The sequence below is a fragment of the Lissotriton helveticus genome, chromosome 9 (assembly GCF_964261635.1).
Source record: "Lissotriton helveticus chromosome 9, aLisHel1.1, whole genome shotgun sequence".
Lineage (NCBI taxonomy): Eukaryota > Metazoa > Chordata > Amphibia > Caudata > Salamandridae > Lissotriton > Lissotriton helveticus.
In genome coordinates, this window is record NC_136070.1 from 122,736,007 (window position 1) to 122,760,144 (window position 24,138).

Below are 24,138 nucleotides of genomic sequence, written 5' to 3' on the forward strand. Positions count from 1 at the left end.
TTAGTAGTGCCTCGCTTGGTTATGTACCCCAGTGCCCTGTACTGGTGGGTTCGACCTATCCAGTGATGCATCTAGTACAACTTTGCAATCACCTCCCAATATCCATGGATATGGAATGGAAGAGGATTTATAAAGCGCATGGTTACACGTGAGCGTCCCAGCGCTAAAGAGTAGAGATTACTGTGGGGAAAGCGATATTTTATGGAACCTTAGGGAAGAGAAAAGTTTTAAGAAGCTTACGAAACTTCTGGAGACTGGGTTCAGTTCGGATCTTAAGTGGAAGGGAATTCCACAGTGTTGCAGCATTGACGGAGAAACGACGTCCTCCTGTTCGTGCCTTCTTTATTCTGGGAACATTAGCAAGGTACAGGTGGTCAGATGGGAGTGCCCTGTTGGCTTTATAGGGGCCCACCAGACTCCTCAAGATGGGGGGGCCCCTTGCCCTGTAAAGATTTATGCATAATGCAGAGATTTGAATTTAATTCTCTCGCGTATTGGCAGACATTGGAGAGTTCTGAGGGCAGGTTTGGCTGAGCGCTTTGCTGACGATCCGGTTAGCAGTCTCGCTGCTGAGTTTTGGATCAGTTGTAATTTGTTTATAGTAGCTTCTGGGGCACCCAGATACAGGGCATTGCTGTAATCCAACCTGGAGAGGATTAAGCCCTGAATAAGTAGCTTCCAGGAATGGGTAGGTAGGAGAGGGAGGACTTTTCGTGCAGTACGTAGTAGGCCAAAGCAGATGGCAGCCGTTTTCTTAGCTTGGGTTCTGAGCGAGAGATCTTGGTCTAGCCATACTCCGAGACTTTAAATTTCGCTTTTTGGGGTGGGGATTGCTCCCATACATGTAGGCCACATGGAGTCGGCTATGGATGTCGTCTTATGTCCTAGGAGCATAAGCTCAGTTTTAGTTCCGTTTAATTTAAGCAGGGATATACTCATCCAGCCATGAATTTCTGACAGACAGGATCTGAGGTTTTCGGAGCAGTGATCTGATTGTGTAAGCGTGACGACCAATTGTGTGTCGTCAGCGTAAGTAACTAATTTAATCCCGAAAGGAGTGACTTTATCTTCCAATGGGGACATATATACATTGAAAAGTGTCGGGCTCAGCGATGAGCCCTGTGGTACACCACACTGGAGAAGGATCGATTTTAGAGCGGGCGTTACCTTGCCAAACTTGAAAAGTTCGATTATTTAAAGGATTTTAGCCACGACAGGGCTGAGCCCGAGACTCCCACACTGCTGAGGCGCTGGATGAGGATATGATAATCGACCGTATCAAAGGCCGCACTTGGGTCCATGAGGATCACTGCTGCTGATCCTCCTGAATCCAAGATCTGCCTCGCCTCTTCAACCACCACTATGAGGGCGGTATCTGTACCCTGGCCAGGGCGGAAGCCTGTCTGGGAGCTGCGTAGGACGGTTGCTGGTTGGCTATTTTCTCCGCGATCTTACTAATTCTCGGCAGTAATGAGATAGGCCGATAGTTGACCAACCCGGAGGGATACAGCTGTGGTTTCTTTAATAATGCCTTTACTATAGCTATTTTCCAGCTGGGTGGAACAATACCTTGGGAGAAGGAAGAATTGATTAGATCAGTGGCCAATGGGGTGATAGTTGATGTCACCAATTTCATGATGTGCATTGGGACGGGGTCACTAGGAGACCCACTTTTTATTGATGCAAACATTATTTGGAATTCTTCCCTGGTAACTGGGGCAAAGGAATCCAGATGTGGACCCGGCATTGGGGCGCTGGAACTGCTGAGTTCAGGTGGATAGTCGCTACAGGGTAGGGTTTTTAAAATGTATTGGATTTTGCTGTCAAAACATTCCGCAAGTAGATTACATCTGGACCCTGAAGTATCGGGGGCGTGTGGAGGATCAGGGACTTTCAAGAGTTCCTTCACTATCCGGAAGGTTTCTCTGGAAGAATTCGAGGAGGCTTGAATTTTCTCCTCGAAAAAAGAAGCCTGGGCGGCTTTGAGGTTTTGTAGGACCTAATCTACAGGTGGATTTCTTGTTATTAGCCCAGTCTTTCCTCCATGCCCATTCTAATTTTTTGCATCCTTTTCTCTGGTCCCTAAGTTCTGACGTGTATCAAGGAGATTTAAACAATCTGCTTTTCTTCTCCGTTCCTTTCCTAGGTAGGACGCAGTCAAGCGAGCGGTCAAGCCAGCTTGTGAAGTTTTTGTCTGCTACCAGCAGATCTGGGTTGTGTGAAGGGGCAGACGGCTCCAATACACTTGTCCAGTTCTCAGGTGAGAGCTTGGACCAAGGTCTTTCTTGGCTTCGTATCACCGGGACTTGACGTATGTCCGTGGGGATTTGCCAGTTAAACGGGATAAGGAAATGATCGGACCAGGGGATAGGTAGCGGATGACTGGATTCCAAGAGTGGAATATTGGAGAATATGGGATCAAGAAGATGCCCTTTAATATGTGTAGCATATGGGCTTTTGAGCCACAGGTCGTCGGATTTTAGGTCGAGTACTAATTCACCCGCCACTTTATCTAGGGGGTCATCAAGGTGAAGATTTAGATCTCCCAGTACAATGAAGTTGGTCGAGGTGGTGGCTAAGGAGATAACTGTCTCCAATAGCGATCTGCTAAAGTGCCCCTGACTGCCCGGAGGGCGATACACCAGAAGACCTGACATAGTTCTTGTAGGAGAAATTTGGATAGTGAAATAAGAGTTCTCACAGTCTTGAGATGCCACTGTCGGCCATCCTGCAGGAAAGATGGTTTTTATACATTATGGCGATTCCACCCCCTTTGCCGTTGGGCCTGTTCTGGGACTGGATAAGATATCCTTGGGGGAGAGCACGAACTATATCCGGCTCAGAGTTTAAGGACAGCCACGTCCCCGTTAGGAGTAGTACATCAAGTTTATGGTCCTGAATCAGAAGGTTGATCTCTAGGGAATGTTTCGGCAATGACCTACAGTTCAGTAGGGCCATGCGTAGGCAGGTCGTGGTATGGTCGGTGGACTTTTTTACATGCATAAAGTGGTTGCAAAAACTGCAATGGGTGTATGGACTCTCTGGGATATGCAAGTTGCTACATGAGGCATTTCTCTCCGTTCTCCATTGAAGGAGTGCTTCGTGTGGGTAGGTGGTAATGTGATTGGAGGAAATGGCAGGGGTTCCTGGCCCTGGGCCCGGGCTGGCGCAGACGGGCTTGCCTCTGGCGCGCCTCCGGCGCACCCGATGCGCGAACACGATGGGTGGTTCATTTTGTAGTGCGTGGATAAACTCGCCCGCAGCACTAGCCCGCCGACCTCCAACTCCTCCCAAGATGGCGCCCGTGGATATGCGCCTGAGTGTCTGAACCCGTGACTAAAGAGAGCCCAAATCGTCCCTTGGAAGCGCGCTCAGCCCCTGGGGAGAGCCAGTATGGTAGGTGAGGATGAACAATTTATTTTAAAAAGGTTGCACCGATAAGTGCGAGGTTTTAAAATAGCACACACAGGCAATGCGTTCAACACAAATTAAAAAGGGTAAGTTCCCGGCTTCCGCCTCAGGAATCTCTGGCTCTATCAGATATGCCTCCCAGCCCGCTAATGCCCCACTCGACGTATTCCAATATTGGTCTTGTTCGTAATTAGGGGCATAAAAATTCCCCAAGATTACCAATTGGCCGTCCAATGTCCCCTTAACAATAACCTATCTACCCAATTTGTCAACTCTCTGCTCCTGCGCAACTAAAGGCACCCCATGTCTTATCCAAATCGTGGCACCTCTGGCATAATTAGAGTAGAGGGTGGAGAACACTTGCCCCCTCCATTTCTTCCGGAGTTTCACTACCTCACTTTCGATCATGTGTGACTCTTGCAGGTAGACTATTTGCACCTTCCGACGCTGCAATTGGGCGTGTATCCTGTGCCGTTTATGTATCGTGCCCATACCTCTTTATTCCAAGTTATAATTTTGTACTTCCCTGGTGTATACATCTTGACATTAAACATAGTGCGCAAAAATACAACGTAACATATCGGCAGACCATCCTAACTACAATGGCAGAGGTTTCAAGTCCGTGCCCCCCTCCCAATTTCCCAAATACTCTGTCCAATCTCAAAACTGCATCGGACCAAAACCCTCAACTGATCCATCATACATTCAAGGATCTTCAACGAACACAAAAATTGAATGAACAAAAGGAAAACAAAAAGGGAATATACATAGCACCTTCGTCATATGGGGGGTTGCGCCTGCGCTCTGCACATGGTACTGTGTATCAGATATCTGCCAGGTTTGAGCTTCTACGGTACAAGAGCACTATCAAATGGTGCCTAATATAATGTAGCCATACTGTCTAGGGGAGGAGCCTAATCTAGCGCAGCTGTGGTGTGAAAATACAACCGAAAAGTTACAATACTTGTGTGAGTCCATCACCCAAACAGGTCCGTGATCAGCTGTGGAGTTGCCAAAGGAAACAAAGCCACACTACCCTCGGAGTCCGATCCGTGTGCGTCCTCTTCTGTAGAGGATTTAGTGGTCGTCCTCGTCGCATTCGTGAAGGTCGACGTGGCCAATACCACCTGTTTGGTCTTTTGGAGAAGTGTGGCTCAATGGTTAGAGCGGCAGACCCCGATGCAGAAGTCTGGCCCGGGACCAGGGTTCAATTCCCGCCTCGGCGGGTCTTGGGCTCAATTTCCTCGGACCTGATAATTCTCGCATTGGTGCCTATTCTAATCATGAGTCCCACTCTGCAACTCTGGGCAATAGCTTGCTTAATCTCCACAACGGCCCCAACAACGCTAGGATGCCTGGCTTCACCTTGGGGGTGCCCAGGAGTGGGCACTTCACAGGGAAAGGCCAGGAAGGGTTCCTCAGCGGTATTCCTACAAGCGCCGAGATGCCTCCGGGTAGTCGTGCGCTACACAAGTACCTCTACATTTACATTTACATTTTGTATCTGTTGTGAGGTAACTCGTGCACACCCATTGATCCTCCGCAGTTGACGGCCTCTACGCCCAGTCGAGGTACTTTCGAAGGATTTCTGTCTCTCCTCTGTGAGCGCAGCAGTTTCTTCCACGTTGATAAGTTCCATCACCTCCAGCCAGTCCTCAACGTCTCCAGGGCTCTCAAAAAAAATATTATTTCTGTGCATGTATTATTTTGAGCCTTGCCGGGAACAATAATGCATACTGTAACTTCAGGTCCCTAAGTCGCCGTTTCACCGCCATAAAGGAGAATCTTTGCTTCTGCACAAGCATCGTGTAATCCGGGAATAAAGAAATCCTCGCATTCTCGAAGTTGATCGGCGCCGCCACCCTGGCTTTTTGCAGTAGGACATCTCGATCGCAGTAGTTCAATAACTTTACGATGAGGGGTCTTGGAGGAGCACCTGGTTTTGGTCTCTCAGTAGGTATTCTATGCACCCGCTCTATGCATTATTGTGAGGAGAGTCCCTCTGTCGTGACATGGTCTCTAAACCACTTCTCCAAATACCTTGCTGCATCAGGTTCCTAATTTCTCTCCGGCAGGCCAAACACCCGGATGTTATTTCCACACTCTCCAGTAAAGTGGCCACCTGTGTTTGCAACTGTTTCACATCTGTCTCCGTTTGCTTCTGTTTGGGAGACCGCTCCGCCAGTGTCATTCCGTGCGTTTTCACCGTCTCCGCCGTTTTGACATGGTCCGCCCTGAGCAAGTTTAATCCTGTGGATAGGGATCCTATTTGAAGCTTGAGCGCCTTCCGTGTGTCGTGTACCTCTCGCAGAATAAGATCCAGCTTAGGATAAGTCCCCCCCCCACTAAGGAGTGCTAGACTTATCCTGAGCTCATCGCCTCGCCCATACCACCAAGACCTATTTGTGTCTGGTCCGCATCACACTGGTCTTGCTGCTTCGGTTTGGCACGACCTACCTTGCCCATTGCTCTTGGTGTAATTATGCACTAGAGTAAAGATACGAGACAAAGTTCCACAAAAAAGTGCGTCTCACCACACACACGCGTAAAATCCTTCTCCGCCGCTGGTCTTAGTGGAGATATCAAATCTGCCAGGCGGTTCCTGCCCCCTGCGTGCAGCGCCCGTACTCTCATATGGTCCATCGATTCCCTACAGTCCCCGTCTGGCACCCCAGCAATCCCTAGTAGGGCAATTGTCAACTCCAGCGTTGTTTGTTGCACTGGACAGTGCTACTTCAGTGGCCTTTCCCCAGCTCCGGTGGTGAGGATAAGGGCAATCGCGTAGTTGGGTAAAATGCCAGACGATCACACCCATATTAATGCTCCGCTCCTCCCGGGTACATCCAGGCCCAGCAATGTGGTAGAACAGCACGAGGTATGTCCCCACCGGTTTTCACTGAATGTCAGGCCAGCATTAATACAGAGATATGAGCAAATTAGGGCCTCCTTCGTGGGCACAACAAAGCCCTCTATAGTTCGCCCCTCTCTCCCCAGATCATGAGCAGCGTGTGACTACCTTCTGCCAGTCTGTTTGATCACTTCTGGGAGGGCACGAAGGAGTAATCGTTTCCCTACAGCTCCAGTCCCAGGTCAGCATGCAGCTTGGTTACAAATGGCCGCCACCATCACAGGGCACGCCTGCCGAGCGGCGACTCCGCTGTTCGCCCAGGCCCCGCACCGCACCTACAGGGAGTGGAGCCCCCGTCGTCCTCCCTCACTGTCCATCTCTCTTCAGGCTCCGATGCGTGGGTCACCGCGTTCCGGCATATCGCGCCTTGTCATTGAGGCAAACTGTTGCTGCTGCTTTTGTCCTTCCTTGGGGGCCGCGAGAATCCGCAAAACACCACTTAAGGGGGACGCTGGTGAAGAGGAGACGCCGCAGCCCTAGTGCAGGACTCTAAGTCCCAGGAGCACTTAGGCTAGTTCCACACCTGGCTGTCTCCTTGAGCTCCGCCCACTCCCTACGTACACTATTTAGCCACCTACCTGAGCCGCTGCGCGGGAGTGTCCCGGGAGAAGACAGGGTCAAGGGCGGGACAGTCTGTGGCCGGCGGGCCACCCCTCTAAGGCGCACCTGAGGTGAGTGCATAACAGTACCATGGGGAAACGGACCACTATCACCTCTAACCAGGCTTCCAAGAATACATCTATTATCTCCCTTTCCTTCGAAAGCATGCCAGAGAGTGAATTTAATATGGTCACAACCGAGATCGCAAATACTGAAAGAAGGCTGTCAATGGGACTATCTGCACCCGATTTAAACTCTTTCAATGGCTCAGGGAACGACGGTCCCATAACCTCTCTGCCATTATCACAGAGCATAATAATTGTTAAACCTACCCATAATGATAAAACATCGGTGGCCTCGCTGTCTGACAGCAATGTGATTGCCATTACCGACTCCCAGCAGGACAGTGAAGCTAATATTGATAACACCACTCTGGTCTCTAACACCAAGACTGTAGGAGAAAAGAGGAAGAGAGGCCCCTCCAAATTGCCATTTAATAAGCGGAAACAACCACCCCGCAATAAAAGTCAACCAACTCCACAGAGTATGTGGTCAAGGGGAAAAACTGTAATAAGCGGGGGACCAGTCAGTGTGACCGTGCAACCAGATGACAGGACTGTTGACTTAATCACAATGGGATCGGGACTCAATTCCATTTGCACACAGACTGAGTCAACTCCTGTAAACGGCACACAAGATAGGATAAATGGAAATGTAATTGGCACCATAGTGGACTCCACTTTTAATCAATTGAAAAGTCTAATGGACAAACAGCTTAATCTTATTTTAAAACGTTTGGATAGATTAGAAAGCCTGGTGAAAAAAGATGCTAAAAGAAAAGGGGTTACTATTATTGATCAAATCGGGGCGAACGACTTCTGAAAGATATGGGGGCTGTGAATTGGGGTCCTGGGGGGGGGGGGGGGTACTGGCTAACCACAACATATCTGGTACTAAAAACTTGTGTGATGAGCGTGATGTTGATAAAAATCTTCCGTCTAACAATGCCACATCCAGCACTGTGGTGGGCACACCGCCGCCACCATTGTTGTCTAAAGTAGACAGGCCCCCTTGCCAAACCTCCTTGCTTACGGCAGCCTCGCCTGCCTTATCTGTGTCAGCCTCCGCAAAATCAGTGAAAGATTTAAACAACAAGCCTATCCCTGCCACACGGGCTAAAAAACATGCGGAGGTTGTCCTCCAACTGGCCCCCGAAGCTTGTCCCTACGTTGTAATTCTAGCTGGAGTACCCCCTTTGAAAGAAGAGCAAAGTGAGTCCTGGGACCAACTTAAAAATAAGTGTATTGACTGGCTGTTTAGGCACAAAGGGATGGGTGTGGAAATTACAAAGTAAATCCTGATGGTACGACGGGTGGGATGGATCGGATCTTCAGCTAAGAATATCATGTGCGACTGCTTAGTTGTGAATTTTAGACACCCTTCTGTGGTAAAATATATATTGAAAGGTAACAGATTACTTCAGTTCCCCAACAGCTATAATTTCGTTACCCCTAGGTTTCTTTTATAGACCTTCTCAGAGAGCCTATAACCCAAGGACACCAATGTATCCCACACATAATCGGTTTAGCGCTCTAGCTGACCTGGAAAGCCAGGACTGACCACCAAAAGAACTCCTGAATGTTGTAGACCAGGCCCAGGTTGCAGATACGGTTAATCGGGTCGGGATCGAACCTAGGTCCACTAGTACCTCTCATAAAGATCACTTGGAAGAATAGTTGCCATCCTGCCCTTCCATCGATGACCTTGCTCCCTCAAATCAAAATTTAAACATAATTAGTTGGAACATCGCCGGTCTAAGGTCAAAGATGGAAATGGCAGAGTGGACTGATTGGATCAGTAATGTCGACATTTTAATGTTCCAAGAAACAGTGTACTAGTGGGTTGCTTCTTGAGGGATTTTCTTGTCTAAATAAAATTGTACAACTTCCCGTAGCTGGCCGACCTAGTGGTGACTATCCACATGGATAAAGATTAGTGCAGGAAGCAATATTAAACCCCTGGAGACAAACGATTGTAACTTCCAAGCCACAATCTATTCTAAAGGAATTACATTATGTTTAATAAACTTTTATAACAATGATTTTACTTCACAACCCAATAGGAATTTTATCAATTTGTTTGATTTTATTGATAAAATTGTAGATGAACAAAGGCATGGCAAACTGGATGGCATCTGTCTGGGGGGTGACTTTAATGCGCATTTGCACCAAAGCATGGTTAACCCACTTGTCACACTTGTCCGGGTAATCCCGTGTAAAAGAAGGCAAGAATTGCATATTCACCTAGCCACTCGGGATTTAATTAACGTTATGGAGAAAGTTGGTTGTATGACGGATAAAGGCCCACTGCCCACATACAGAGGTCGCGGTTGTTCATCCACAATTGATTGTTTTTATATCTTTTTCCCTTGTGAATTATTTAGCAAGGGCCGATGTCTTAAGTACTGTTCACAGTGACCACAACCCAATTCTGACAACTATTAAATTTGCCAATAAATTTACAACACGTAAGGAAATAGGGGCACAGAATCTGGTTGTATCCACTGACAAACTTAAAGTAATTTGGAAGGGCGTAGACAACAAGGCCCTCCTTGCACGTATCATAAAATCCTATCCCATATTTGTAGAAACGTGCTTGTCTAGTGGATACCAAGGCCCAGAGATCATCCAGGCCTTTACTGAGTTATGTGCGGGCATTAAAGAAATCTCTAAACCAGTCAGTAACTTGAGCAAAAATCCAAGATGGTTTAATGGCACTTGTTCACGGGAAAATCGAGAATTACGTGATGCTCTAGTAGCAGAACCCAGGGACAGGTCTCTGGTCAGAGTCCTGAGAGAACGCTATAAGAAAGTAACAAAAACACGGACAGAGGAGTTATTGAAGGAGCGGTGGGATTCTCTCGCACGCTCCACTGCACTTAGAGATGTCACTGGGTTTTGGGGTGAGGTAAAATCCATGAGGTTTTTGGGCTCAAATATCACCCCGATAAACTGCAATATAGCTAGCAAAATGTGGAAGAGCACTTTTCAAGAATATATACAGCATCAACAATGACTTCCGATAGCTATTGCCCAGTTGATACGGTTAATATCTCTATATCCGAGGTGGAAGATGCCATAATCCAAAGCGCAGGGAATAAAGCGCCAGGTGCTGACGGATTATCAATTGACCTAATTAAATCCGAGCCTCATTTCTGGGCCCCCTTATTATGTAACGTTTTTAACAATCTGTCCCACACCACCATACCAAAAACCTGGTCGAACAGTTTTATTGTTCCCATCTTCAAGAAGGGCGATAGATTAAACCCTAGTTGCTATTGCCCTATATCATTGATTAATAATACCTTGAAGATTTTATGAAGAGTGATTTTAATAAAATTAGGAATTGGGCAGAGGACACTCAAATTTTAAACTCTTGTCAGTTGGGATTTAGGTGCAATGTGGGAACTGTAGAACAGTATTTGAACCTGAATCTGATACTGGGCAAATATACCATCGCCAAAAAAGCCCCATTGTATCTGGGTTTTATGTATTTAAGTTCGGCATTTGATTTTGTTAATCGTTCACGGCTTTGGGAGATTCTTTTAAATTACGGGTTGGATAAGGCACTTGTACATTTTCTGGCGCATCTACATAGAGACCTGAAAGCACGAGTTAGGATAAACAATGAAGGAGCGGTCTCCGGGGATATTTTAATTGGTAGGGGGGTTAGACAAGGTTGTGTCTTAGCCCCCTTACTTTGTATTCTTTATATAAATGAATTAAACAAATCCCTGTCTAAATCATCCTGCGATGTCCCAAAAATAAATGGCAAATTGCTCCCCGTACTTTTATACGTGAATGACGCGGTCCTGATGGGCCGCACACCAAAAGCACTTCGCACTTTAATAATGGGCTTTGTATCCTTTATGGCAGATTTGGACCTGTGCACTAACTTTAATATATCGTACATAATGTCTTGCGGGCCAAGAAGCACCGCATTCAACACATTGTGTCAGGAAAAGAGCTCCTAAAAAGCACTAGCACTTTTCATTACCTGGGTCTAGTTTTCTCAGACTCAGGATCTTGGCAGCCACATGTGGTCCATGGAAAAAATAAACTCGTTAAGGCTATAAACTCAATCATCAGCCTCCGACAGCCAAAGCAGGCAGAGGTCGTAATTCCATTAGTACAGATATACAGAGCCCAATGTATACCGACAGCGACTTATGGCGCAGAGGTGTGGGGTACACTAATTGCAGTAGTATTCAAACTGAAGAAAATAGATTTTGCTGAAAGGTATTTGGGGCCCTAATCTCAGCACCTACCCTTATGTCATAAGGAATTAAATCTTCACTACATGGAGGACTTCATCAGGTCACGGCCTGTATTATTCTGGCTAAAGATATGGCGAAACTCTGCTGCATCTTTAACACAAGAAATAATTAGTCAGTCAAATTCACTTTATTCGATTTGTTAAAAATCATAAGACTTTAAAACATTTATATACAAATTTACAAATTACATGGATTTACAAGGACCAAGCCAGGGCATTATATACAACGCTAGGACACAAAAGCAATGCAGAAAAATGATTAAGGTGCGGCTCAAAGAGCTAGGTAAGGTCCCTCGATGCCACCAAATTTGTTTTCACTCTATGAGCCGCCACCAAAAAGCTGGCTACACCAAATATGATGGTAGTACTGCCCAAGGACTGTAAATAAACTAGAGCCGGCCTAACTTGAACGAAGCCAGCTTCTCTTAAAATTGGAACCAGATATTTTTTCCTAGCATCCGAATATAAACTGCAAAACATAGTAAAATGCATAGTGTCCTGGTGGGAAAATTCATCACATTTGCACGGAGGGCACTCTTCTGGTTTGCTCCAGGACGGGTAGCTGCCTAGGAAATAATGAATTAAGTTAAATCTGAATTTAATTAACAGATGTCTATAGAAGGGCTTGGTTACAATTTTGAGATAGGGCTCAAGGGAAGGGGAAATCAATAGCAAATAATGTGATCTGACGGTTGGTTTAATCAGTTCTTGCTCCTCCCAAGCTAATCTGGCCCTATCCATAAAATGCAATTTGGTCCAATTAATGTCCTCCTTCCTGATCCCGGAAGGGGAGGTAAATAGTTCCGGGCGTCCTAGCTGTAGGAAAGTGTGTCTCACATACTCCAGCCAGGCTATTCTCTTTACACGGTCCAAGGTCATGACATCGTGCAAAATAGCATGGTTGAGGGTTAATTCATAATTTAGCCAAGTCTTTAACCAAAATAATAAAGGAGCCAGTCTAAGTTTATCAGTAACGTGATCTAGCCCACCTCCCCATGAATAGAGAAAGTAGGAGTAGACTGGGGTACAGAGAGAAGACGTCTCAGGAACTTGTTTTCCACTGTTTGTATTGCGTCCTGAGAAAAGTACCCCCATAGTGAAGACCCGTACATAACTATAGATATACACTTAGAATTATACATTTTTAAAAGTGCCTCCATGGGCCTGGCCCCTAACCTATTTGCAAACCCTATGAGGGCTGAGGAGGCTCCCCCCCAATGATAAGCTCTTGATCTTGGTTTGACGTCCCCACATCATCGATGCTGACCCCGAGATAGGGAAAAACTGTCACCCTACACACTGCCTCACCCGTGCAAAAGAAGGATGTAGACTTACCCCTATTTCTATGGCGACCCACCACCATCGTATGGGATTTCTTCGCGTTGATTTTTAAATCCAGATGGTCCATAAAGGCACCAAAGGATACCAGTAAACGCTGAAGATCCAGCCCAGTACGTGCTATCAGGACTGCGTCAACCGCATATAGGAGAGCCGGGATGTTAACTTCTCCTAAACGCCGAATGTCCCCCTCCAGTGCCTTAAGATGTTTGCCCAAACCGTTTATGTAGATGGTGAAGAGGAGGGGTGCCAGGATAGAGCCCTGACGGACTCCTCTCTCTGATTTAAAACGGTCGGTGCACCTGCCTTCCTTAGTAACCCGCACTGTGGCAAACAGGTCCTGGTGAAGTGATGCCATGAAATTCACAAGTGATTTGTCAATCCCAGACTCCAATAAGATTTCCCATAATTTTGACCTGTTCACCAAGTCGAATGCCGAGGAGAGGTCCATGAAGGCCAGAAACAGGGACCCCTCCTTGGCAACCGTGTACTTGGATATTAATAGGTGAAGGTTGGAACACTGGTGCAGGGTACCTCTTTTTGCCCTAAAACCGTACTGAATATTTGATAAGCCTCCACACCATCGATGTTACCTCTAAGTTTGAATAACAAGACTCTGCCTAAGATCTTAATTGCAGAGTCTAGGAGGGAAATGGGCCTATAACACCCTGGGTCGTCACGTTGGCCCTTTTTGAAAATGGGCACGATGATTGAGGTGGACCAACTACTAGGGAAGACCTTTCCGTTTGCGGCTGTAAAAACGTGGGTTAAAACCCCTGCCCAGAATTTTGGGGAGTACCTGTAAAAGTCAGCCGGAACCCCGTCCGGCCCCGGGGCTTTCTTCTTAGAGGTCTCCAGGATAGCTCTCTCCACCTCGGCTAAGTTAAAGGATAGGGGAGCGCACTCCAAGGCCGTCCACGGCTTCTTGGGGGCACCAAGCTCAGTGTCGCCATACACCTCTCTAAAGTGATTAATCCACTTTTCGTTTGGGACAACACAATCCAAGACCGTGTTGTCCACATCTGAGAAGAGATGTTGGTTAACTGTGGCCCAAAACTGAGAGCTGTCACGAACTACATCAGTAGACATTAATTTTTCCCACGCCATATTCTTTATATCCTTTTTCCTCCCGTTGATTGTGGCCTTATATTCCTTTCTCAGGGACGCCATCGCTAACCTATCTCTCGGGGAGGTGTTTAGGGCTGCCATTAACGCCTTATGTGCTTTGGAGCATTTTGTGTCAAAACATCTATGTTTCTTATTCACCATCTGAGATGGTTTGGCCCTCAAGGCTCTCGAGATTTGAACACAAATACATTCGAAAGCCACCATGATCTCTTGAGCAGTTGCACAACAGTCCTGGCAAGTTGTTATATACCCCTCAATGGTGGGGAGGAAGTCATCCATAAAATTCCCCGGTACTACATTGGCCCAATTAAGACTTCTCCCTTGGTCTACGGGGCGTAGGGCAGGCCCCGGAATGTCAGGACGGGGTTTAGATACCATATGGTCTTCCCAGAGTAACTTAAGCAAGACCGGGTTATGGTCACTATAGGTTGAAACTATAGCGTTCTAAAACGCAGCCCTATGTAAAATACCCGGGGTCATAAAGACATAATCAAGTATGGTGCTGGGGTCATATCCCTTAAACGTGACCGTTCTTGTCCCTGCCTCGGAGATACAGGCTTCATACAAGTTATGATTGGCAAGCAACTCCTCAAGGGTCTCCCCTGACTTAGTGTGCTCAAAATGGGGGGTCCCTGTACCTAGCAGGCCCACCTGTTCTCCTAAAAAACACAGATCACTACATGGGTTAACATTAAAATCACCTAATAAAATATATTCGAAATTAGTGTAATTTTTAGTTTGACTGAACATGGTAAGAGAGTGGTCCAGAGCACCTACGTGGTCGTTTCCCTTGACCCTATTCCAAGAATTATAAAAGTTTAATAAAACAATTTTGCAGCTATGCGAGACGACCCACTCTACAATTAGTAGGTTTGGAGATCCACTTGGGATCATCCTAAAGGTGCCCTTGAGATTAAGTAAAAATAAAAGGAATAAACCGCCCTTTGCTCTTCCAGCTGAACTCTGGACAGCTGGGGTTGCGAATGTAGTAAAGCCATCCAACCAGAAGTTTGGAGGAGTATCCCAAGTTTCTTGGCAAGCTATGATGTCATGGCTGCTAATATACCCAATCCAAGCAGCGTCAGCCCTCTTTGCTCTGGAGCCAGCTATATTCCAACTGATCAATTTACAAAGCCCATGGTCAACAGGGAAAAGATGGTGCTATCACTGCCAGACAGCGGAATGGTTGGCTGTCCATCTATTTCCTCAATATCCGATAGTTACAGACTGTTTTAACTGTGACCGGGCCAATTCTATACCCTGGCTAGGGGCAGTAAAGAAAAGCCTAGTCAGTGTAGGGTTGGAGCATATTTTCTCCTCTCCTTCAGCCATAGACGGTATAGACCTAAAGTCTGTGAGAGGGGCATTGTATGAATTATACCGCAAGGAGAGAGAAAGTATGGAGCTCCATAAACCGTCAAATTTTAGATATACCACTCTCTTGGTACCACCGGACAGGAACAACAACATGCCCCAAGTATATCTCAGAAAAAACCTTGGGAGATGGAACAGGAGTCTGCTATTTCGCCTTCGGGACGGAAGTATAAAATACTCACTCTGTTTCCCGTTGGGTTTTAACAAAATTCTTGAGGACCTTCCTTGCCCGTGTGGCATGGGTCGTAAACAAACCTTGTTACATTTTCTGTTTTTCTGTGATTTTTATGTCGGTTACACAAAACTGTATTTAATCCCGTATTTCAAATCACATGCCATTATTGATTTTAATTTGGCTTTTTATGAAATATGGCCGTTAGGTAGTGATGATATGACCTTTTAGAGTAAGCTCCTTTCTGAAATCTGCTATACGTTCACGAGTTTCTATGAACATGTCATAGACAAAGTGAACCTTTTTGCACATATACCTGCTTTTTGCACATAGTCTAAGTTTACGTATTGCAAATTTGCACAATAATACTGCTAGAAGTGTTGTTTACATAATGTACATACTGAGATAATTTGCACTTTATTGCTATTTTTGCACATTGGTTCTATGGTGATACTGAAGTTTTTAACCTCCAATCCGTTTTTATTTGATCAAATATTATGTACTATTGGGTATGATGATTTGTACTTTTATGGATATTTTATATCCGAATAAAGACCATTTGACTTGACTTGATATCGGGCCTCACCGGGGTCCGCCACTAGTGGAAAGTAGGCCGCACCTCATCCCCGGTCTCGCGTAGGTGCGCGTCCCGGTGTCCTGCCACAGGCTCCACCTCGCTCGCTTGTGTGTCCGTATGCGCAGTTTCGGCAAAGTTGCCGTCGGCAGTTTCAGATCAGAGATATGCCCCGCAGTCTTCGCCGTCCGATGCTTCGGCTCCTGCCCCAGGATAACAATCCCTAGGATCCGCGACGCTAGATCACTGATCCGGGCAGCCGCACCTCTTCACGCACCATGCGGCTTTGGCGATATTAGCTCACCGCACTCCCTCTTGTCCACTTAGTCAGCGCCGAGTGTCCAGGCTTGACCCCACAGTCACACACCGCAGCTACAGGCATCCACTTATCATTTTTGGCATATATAAATCAGGATTTTGGAGGCTCGAGCCCGGAGCTCTCCTAGCAAGCAACCGCCATGCTCTGCTGCTGGCCACGCCCCACCCCACCCCACCTATTGGAGTATACATAACCTCAAGAATCTTGGGATGAATGATATAGAGCCACAGGACAATACTGATCTTGACCTCTATCCTTCATGGCCTTCACCACCAGATGATGCCTCAGCTTTTCTAGATTTATTTGCCAGGGCAGCAGCCTTCCATCAGGTCCCTTTACATAAAGATCCCATTGATGACTTCTCTTTGAGACTCTCACTAATGTTCAGAGAAGAACGCAATATTTACCAATGTTAAAAGGAGTTCTTTGTCATGCTGATAACATTTTTAAATATCCAGTTAGAGCTCGCATTATCACATTGAGAATAGACAAAAAGTACAAGGCTGCATGCACCTTCAGACTTCAGACTCTATATACATTCAGGGTCAATTAATACCAGACTCTTTACTTGTAGCACATGCTAGAAAAAGGGCAAATTCCCAAACCACTGGGGGATGCCCCTCCACCAGACCAGGAGTCACATTTAATTGAATCTCTTGCCAAAAGGGTTTCAGCACAATAAGCAAACCAGTGGAGGATAGCTAAGAGGACAGCTAATAGCTCACTACTATAGGGCACTCTGGGATGGGCTCTCTTGCTACAAGAGTTCAGAAAGAGGGGACAGGAATTAGTTACAGAAGAAACTAATTTCAGACACTTCCATTAAACAACAAGCTGATAAGCAACACCTATTCGGGCCTCAAATTAACACAGCCCTTGAAAAAATAAAGGACTCGGATGTGGCAAAATCTATAGGGCCGCTTAAAACCAGCACATTCCTGGTTCCTTTTCCCCGCATCATTTTGACAAGGTGCTAGGTCTGCCACTACTGACATATCCGCAACCTCCTATAAAAATCAGCAACCTCCTATAAAAATCACACTATCTTCACCTTCGAGAGGTTTGTACAGAGGATCATATAGGGGGGAACAATTTCGAGGGACGTGGGCATTGAAACTCCATCCGCACTCCTAATAACAACCAAAAACAATGACTTTGCATTCTCCCCAAACATTTAACACCAGTAGGGGGACATCTTAATTTTATTTTATACCACAATGGAAAAACATTACCACCAATCAATGGGAATTTGATATTATCCAACATGGTTACTGTCGAACTCATCACCACCCTTCCAAACATCCCACCACACAAACACAACCTCTTTGTTCTGCACCAGGCACTACTCAAGCAAGAGATAGCAGCTCCTTTATTAAAAAGAGCAATAGAGCCAGTTCCAATTCAACAGGGAACCGGGGACTAATACCTATACTTCTTTATTCCAAAAAGGACATCCCACTCGGACCCAATCTGATCCTCAGAGCATTAAATCAGTACATTTTGTCATGACTTCCTGAAGGCGGACCATGTGGAAGTGTTCTATCATTACTTCAGCCAGGGCATTTGATGACACACTGGACCTCAAGTGCGCCTACCTTCATAAACCCACTCACTCAGCGAAAGTACCTACGCTTTCTATTCCAAGGAAAACTTCATCAGTTCATGGTGCTTCCCTTCAGAGTCACTACAGCTCCAAGCGCCTTTACAGTATGTATATCTGTAGTAGCAACACATCTACGAAGGTAAAACATTCATGTCTTCCCTTACCTCGACGACTGGCGTCTAAAAGCAAACCGCTGAAGCCTATGTAGTCAATAATCTCAGAACTCTAACTCTGTTACACCAGTTAGGGTTCACAGTCCACCTGCAAAAATCTTTTCTGCAACCAGCACAAATACAACCATACTTAGGGGAGCCACTCAATACTCGCCTAGCGTTCGCAATTCCAAATTCAGTCCGGATTGAAAACATTCTGTCTTTAGCCAACAATTTCAGGTGGGAGTACAAATCCCGGCCAAATTGGTACTAAGACTACTAGGCATGAAGACCTCCTGCATAGTCCTAGTTCCACATGCCCGACTACCTTAGAGGTCACTGTAGGAATGCCTCTCACGTCAATGGACTCGGTCACATGGTCATCTACAAGATGTAGTGTTTATAGACCGCTGCACACAGCACCCTCTGCTTTGGTGGAACCTGCAAAACTTATCTAAAGGGTGGCAGTTTCTGGACCCAATTCCCTCAGCAGATGCCTATCTTGCAGGTTGGGAGCCCAACTGAAACATCTAACCATCCAAGGGATATGAGATGTACAGTACAGCACCACAGTCTCCATATCAACTATCTAGAGCTTCAAGCTGTTCACCTAGCATTAAATGCATTCCTAACTCACCTACTGAACCAAGTTGTCTAAATCTGGATGGGCAATACGACTGCAATGTATTATTTATAATAAGAGGGGGACACTCTCTCCAGCTATAATGGCTCGCTCAGACAATATGCCATTTAGCTTTAGATCACAACATTTATATCCTAGCAGAATATGTCCCAGAGACGAGCAATCAAGTGTTTTTAAAAAAAACCATTTCTATTGCGTTTTGTATAAACAGCTTACATTGACATTGTATTTTCAATTTAGCACAATGTCTTAAATGTACATTGTAAATTAACCAGTCTATCAGGGGTTGTAGAGGGTACATTCATAGTGAGGTTGGCTATTGGGTTCCCTGTCGTGGTCGTACTTTGCCATGGTGTGTCTCATTATAACTATAATAGAAGTCGTGTCTTATGTTCTTGGTACTACCGGCTTAGGTAATTAACTGGGGTGGGAAACTGGGGTAATAGGGTCAAGGTGAATGCAGCATCTTCCAGTGTGGGCATCTGTAGTTGGGAGAATTGTGTTGCGCTGTGTGCTCTTATGTGGGGGTTGGCAGGGGACGAGAAATCAAGTTGAAGACTTCCCCAGCAGGACGTAGCAACAAGTCCACAAGTGGGAACTTCATCTCCAAGTTTCACAAATAGACATGTTCGCAACACCAGAAAACCCAAAATGCCAAAACTTCTCAGCCAGATTCCCACACCCACTAACCAAGGGAAATGCTGTATGAATGAACTGGCCAGGGATGTTTGCATACGTTACCCCCCCCCCCCCCACCCCACTACTTCCGTTTGTGGTCAGGAAACTTTGACAAAACATCACACTTACACCAATACTAGTTGCACCCACATGGGCTCATCAACCATGGTTCACCACTCTACTGGAACTTTCTCCGGTGCCTCACTAGACATTTCAACTCTACCCGTACCTTCTCACACAGAATAATGGAGAAATTAAACCACCCTATACCAAGGACATTAACCTTGCAATATGGCTGCTGAAGTCATACAATTTGGGTACCTAAACCTTCCACAATCATGTATGGATATTCTTAAAGAGACACATCCTGCAACAAGAAAATGTTACGCAACCAAATGGGGAAAGGTTAGTTATTTCTCATGAAATCCCAAAAATGAACCCTTTTGATGTACAATTACACACAATAGTTTATTTTGTGTACTCAAACATTAGGTCTTGTGTACACTTCTATAAGACTACATTTAGCTGCAATAGCAGCCTATCTACAAAATAGACCACCAACATTTTTATTTTAGATACCTGCCATTAAGGCGTTCATGGAGGGATTTAAAAGAATCATTCCCCCTAAGACGCCACCCACACCAGCTTGGAATCTAATGTTGTATCAACAGAGCTCATGGGACCACCATTTGAGCATTTGCATTCATGTCCGCTCCAGTATTTATCTTGGAAAGTGGCTTTCTTAATTGCAAATACTTCACTTTGTTTTGGTGATCGCCAAGCATTAACCTTTGAAGAACAATTCTTCCGACTGCATAAAAAGACGGTGGTCTTAAGAACAAAACCAAAGTTACTTCCTAAAGTTATCTTTCCTTTTCATATGAACCAATCCATTGAACTACCAGTGTTCTTTACAAATCCAGATTCTGCAGCCGAAAGATTACTTCACACTTTGGATTTCAAAAGCGCTTTAATGTATTATATCGACAGGACTAAAACATTCAGAAAGACGAAGCAACTATTTGTTGCATTTTCGCCTCCACACACTGGGAGACCAATTTCAAAAAATGGTATTGTCAGGTGGATAGTTAAATGTATCAAAACATGTTCTGCTGTTCCTTCTGCTTAAAATGAACTATAAGCTCAACAGAGTGGTCTGACAGTATTGCAGGAATATAAGAGATAGACTCCACTGCAGAAAAGAAAGGTTGATCTATAAGGAAAAAGTTGATTCTGGAGTGGTGTCCATGTCTTCTACTATAGAAAGAATAATCTCTTTTTGTATCGTTTTTAACTCTCCAAACGTCTATAAGATTGAAATCTTTCATAATATTTTTAAGCTCCATCCGTGATCTTTGTGGGGGTGCCAATTTAACCCTAGATGTGCGGTCCATTTTTTCATCCAAAATCAAGTTAAAATCGCCCCCTAATATGACGAGTCCAGCGAAATCCATCATACTGGCTTTTAACTTCATTAGAGCTCCCGGAACATCTTGATTTGGCCCATAGTAGGCTGCACATATGAAAGGGTTATTACTCAATGATAGTGATGCCACCAGCCACCTCCCGGTCTGATCAGTCTCAACCTTTCCCAACCTAATCCCAACGTTTGCTCTAATCAATATTGCCACTCCTCTTGTACTTCCACTTTGGTCTGAACATATGATATCTTGGACCCACCTACATTTTCCAAACGCTGATTTACACTCTCTCATCTCTAGATGAGTCTCCTCTAGTAGGCAAATGTGTGCTCCTGATTTGTACAGAAATTTGTTTACCCTAGCCAACTTCCTCCTATCTCTCAAGCCATTAACGTTCCAACTGATGATCTTAATTTTATTGGTCATATTAGCAATGTTGACCTAACCTTGAACAAAACACAACCCAGCTCCCAGTCAATGAGTCTATATGACTTCATAAGTATATGCGGAATATTTTTTACTCTTTTAACCCCTGCCACCCAACTAACTGCCCACCTCCCATGAGGAACCCCTCCCATACCTGCTATGGCGATCTTGTCGCCTGTTGGGGAGCACACTCTATCTGGCCGGGATTTCTCCCATTATATACAAAAAATAAACAAAAAGAAAGTAGGCACCTAAAATGTGATCACTAGTTTTATTTCTATTTCCTCCCTTCTCCTATTTTGTGGGTTTTCTCCTTCTTTTTTCCTCTACCTATATATGTAATCCTTCCTCCTAATCTAGTTCCCTATTATTTACATATGTGTATATACCCCCTTTTTTTTTTTCTCTTTTCTCCCTTTTTGTCCATTTTTATTAGGTATGGCCCACAAACTATCTTCTACTATAGATTCTAATGGAAGATTTATCTTGTTAAGTTGAGTAGTACTCCTTTATGAGGGAATTAAGAGAAAGCAGTATTCTACCTAGTATTTTCTCTCATTAGGATGAGAAACGCGTCCACTTCTTGAGGTGATAGGAAGTTGTGTTTTATTCCTCCAAACTACTCTAAAAAATGCTGGAAATTTCATTTGCACCTGAGTGCCCAGACTTCTCAGATCAGGCATCCTGTTCCCCAGCTCCCATTGTCTTTGTGCTGTGACTTTTCCCACATCCGAACGTATTAAGTATTTAACAGAATCTATCCGGAGTGTGATGTCTGATAGTGCTCTTCCCAATATTAACTCCTTTGTTGTATATGTGAGAGAATTCACCAAGATTTTCCTAGGAGTTTTTCTGTCAGCTTATAATCTAAAAGGATCCCTGTGAGCTCTCTGGATTTCAGACTCAAGGTTTATATCAGGTCGATCTTTTAAGACTCCCTCACGCAGGAGCTTACATATCAGTGACTTAACGTCTACATTCTCTGCCCCCTCCGGAATCTTAAAAAATTTCAGGTTATTTCTTCTGGAGTGTATCTCAAGTCTTTCAATATCCATCTGGAGCGTTGTGTTTTGCATTTTAAGAGTCGCTAAGTCTCTCATGTCGTTGCGAGGCCCCCCAAGAGCAAAGCCACATCTTCTTCCAATGCTTCGGTTCGTTTACTCACATCGTCCAGTTTATCTTGAATACTTTTGTGATTTGACTCCGACGTTTCGAACTTAGATAATAGATCCTCTCTTAAGCTGTGTATAAGTGACTCCAACTGTGAGTCCACTAGCTACTGCTTTCTCTTGAGGGGTACCATCACTGTTTTTTTCCAATACGGCGTCACCAGTGGCGTCGGTCGAGATGGACGAACCATTCGGAATCGAAGGAGGATTGTTATGATTAAACATTTCCCCTCCTATTTGGACCTGCTCCTCCGCTTCAGGATCGTCTACCAAGTCAGTGTATCTATTCTCCAGAGTCACAGATGGGGGTGCTGTGCCAGTAGCTGTAGTATGTATAGCGGGGGGGGAAGTAGTAGTGGGGAGGTAGGGAGGTTTACCTCCCTTGAGCTCCACCATATTCTCCATAATTTTAAATTAAGATTTCAATGGAGTGGGTTTTGGCTGAAGGGGCAGTTTTTTTTAGTACCCTCTGTTTTTTTGGTTCCCCCGACCTTAAGGTTTTCTCCTTTCTTCTCCTTTCTTCTCCCCCTAGGAGAAAATGCGACTATCTCAGGACCCGCTGAATCGTTCGATGAAAAAAGACCAGTTCTTTGCAATTCAGAGTTAGACCTGAGCTGATATCTGTTCTTGGTAGATGATGCCACAAGTGCAGACACCTGTGTCGCTCCCCTGCTGCCCTCTGGCTCTGGGAGTGAAGGTGTCTCTTCTACTCTGGGACAAGCTAGTTGCAATGAGTTAGGGGCTCGTTGTGTAACAAATTCCATCTCACCGCACTGCAGTAATTGTAGAGGGGTATAAGTAATGCCAGACCCAGAGAAATTATGATTCCTTATTGGAGAGCCCAGAACGTAACAATCCCCTACAGAACTTACAGAGTTTGTGACCCTCCCGGCATTTCCAGAGATGTGCGACAGACCCCCCCTCTCCCCCCTTGACTGACCGTATAAGGTTGTATCCGAGAGGTGCACGAAGACCGATCCTAGCGAGCACCGACCTCGTTTTCTGCCAAAGCCTCGCCCGACATTCCCGCCGCCTTGCCTGCCCGTCTCCAGTGCTGACTCCGTCCTCTGCCTTCACCTTCACCTCCACCGACTCTGCAACATACGCCACTCCCATTGGAAGGAAACCACTACTCCTCCGGTGTTCTGCCGCCGGGCGCTCTCGATTCCCCCGTAGGTTGCAGCGGAAAAACAGGAAAGACACGGAAGAGAAACATCAAAATACAACCGCAGATACAAAGAGGAGTCTCACACGTCTGCTCACTGTTCCAATTGCAGTAGTGCCTCATTTCAAGCGAAGGATTCTCCCGTCCAGATTGGAGCTCCCCGCAGCCGGCGTCAGCCTGCCGCCATGTTGCTCCCTAGCAGAAGGAACAACAGAGGAGATGGACTTTGGATAGGGCCTTGTTATCACAAGAGGAGGTTGAGCTAGATTTAGCGATACAGACCGAGGATTTTTTTAGGCTCAAAAACGGCTCAACTAGTCAGCAGGTGATATGGGAGGCATATAAAGCTTTTATTAGAGCCTCTTTGAGTGCCATGATGATCAAAAGAAATAAAACTAATAGGAGAAAACAGGAAGAGGGTCTCCTGAAGCAAAAATTAAAAGAACAGGTGCTTCAGAGAGCGTCAGCAGACAAGTCAAACATTAAATCTCGCCTACAAAAAGAGCTTGATGACTTGCGGGCAGTGTATCAAGCAAGCCTTGATAAAGTCCTAAAAGAAAGATGGGATGCTAGCAAGCTCCAAAATTTTTCATATGGGGAGAAATGTGGCCGTCTTCTAGCATGGAAATCTCGGGCAGATAAGATCAGAAACCAGATCAACAGTCTATTTCTCCCCAGCACAGGATATATCACCTACGATGACGATTTAATAAGGGAGGAGG

The 24,138-nt window shown here is 45.4% G+C and overlaps 1 protein-coding gene across 5 annotated transcripts in view; it reads left to right on the forward strand.

Annotated features, from left to right (window-relative positions):
* The window catches only part of EXD1 (exonuclease 3'-5' domain containing 1), a 930,113-nt gene that overhangs the window by 173,637 nt on the left and 732,338 nt on the right, over window positions 1–24,138 (forward strand). The window lies entirely within an intron of this gene.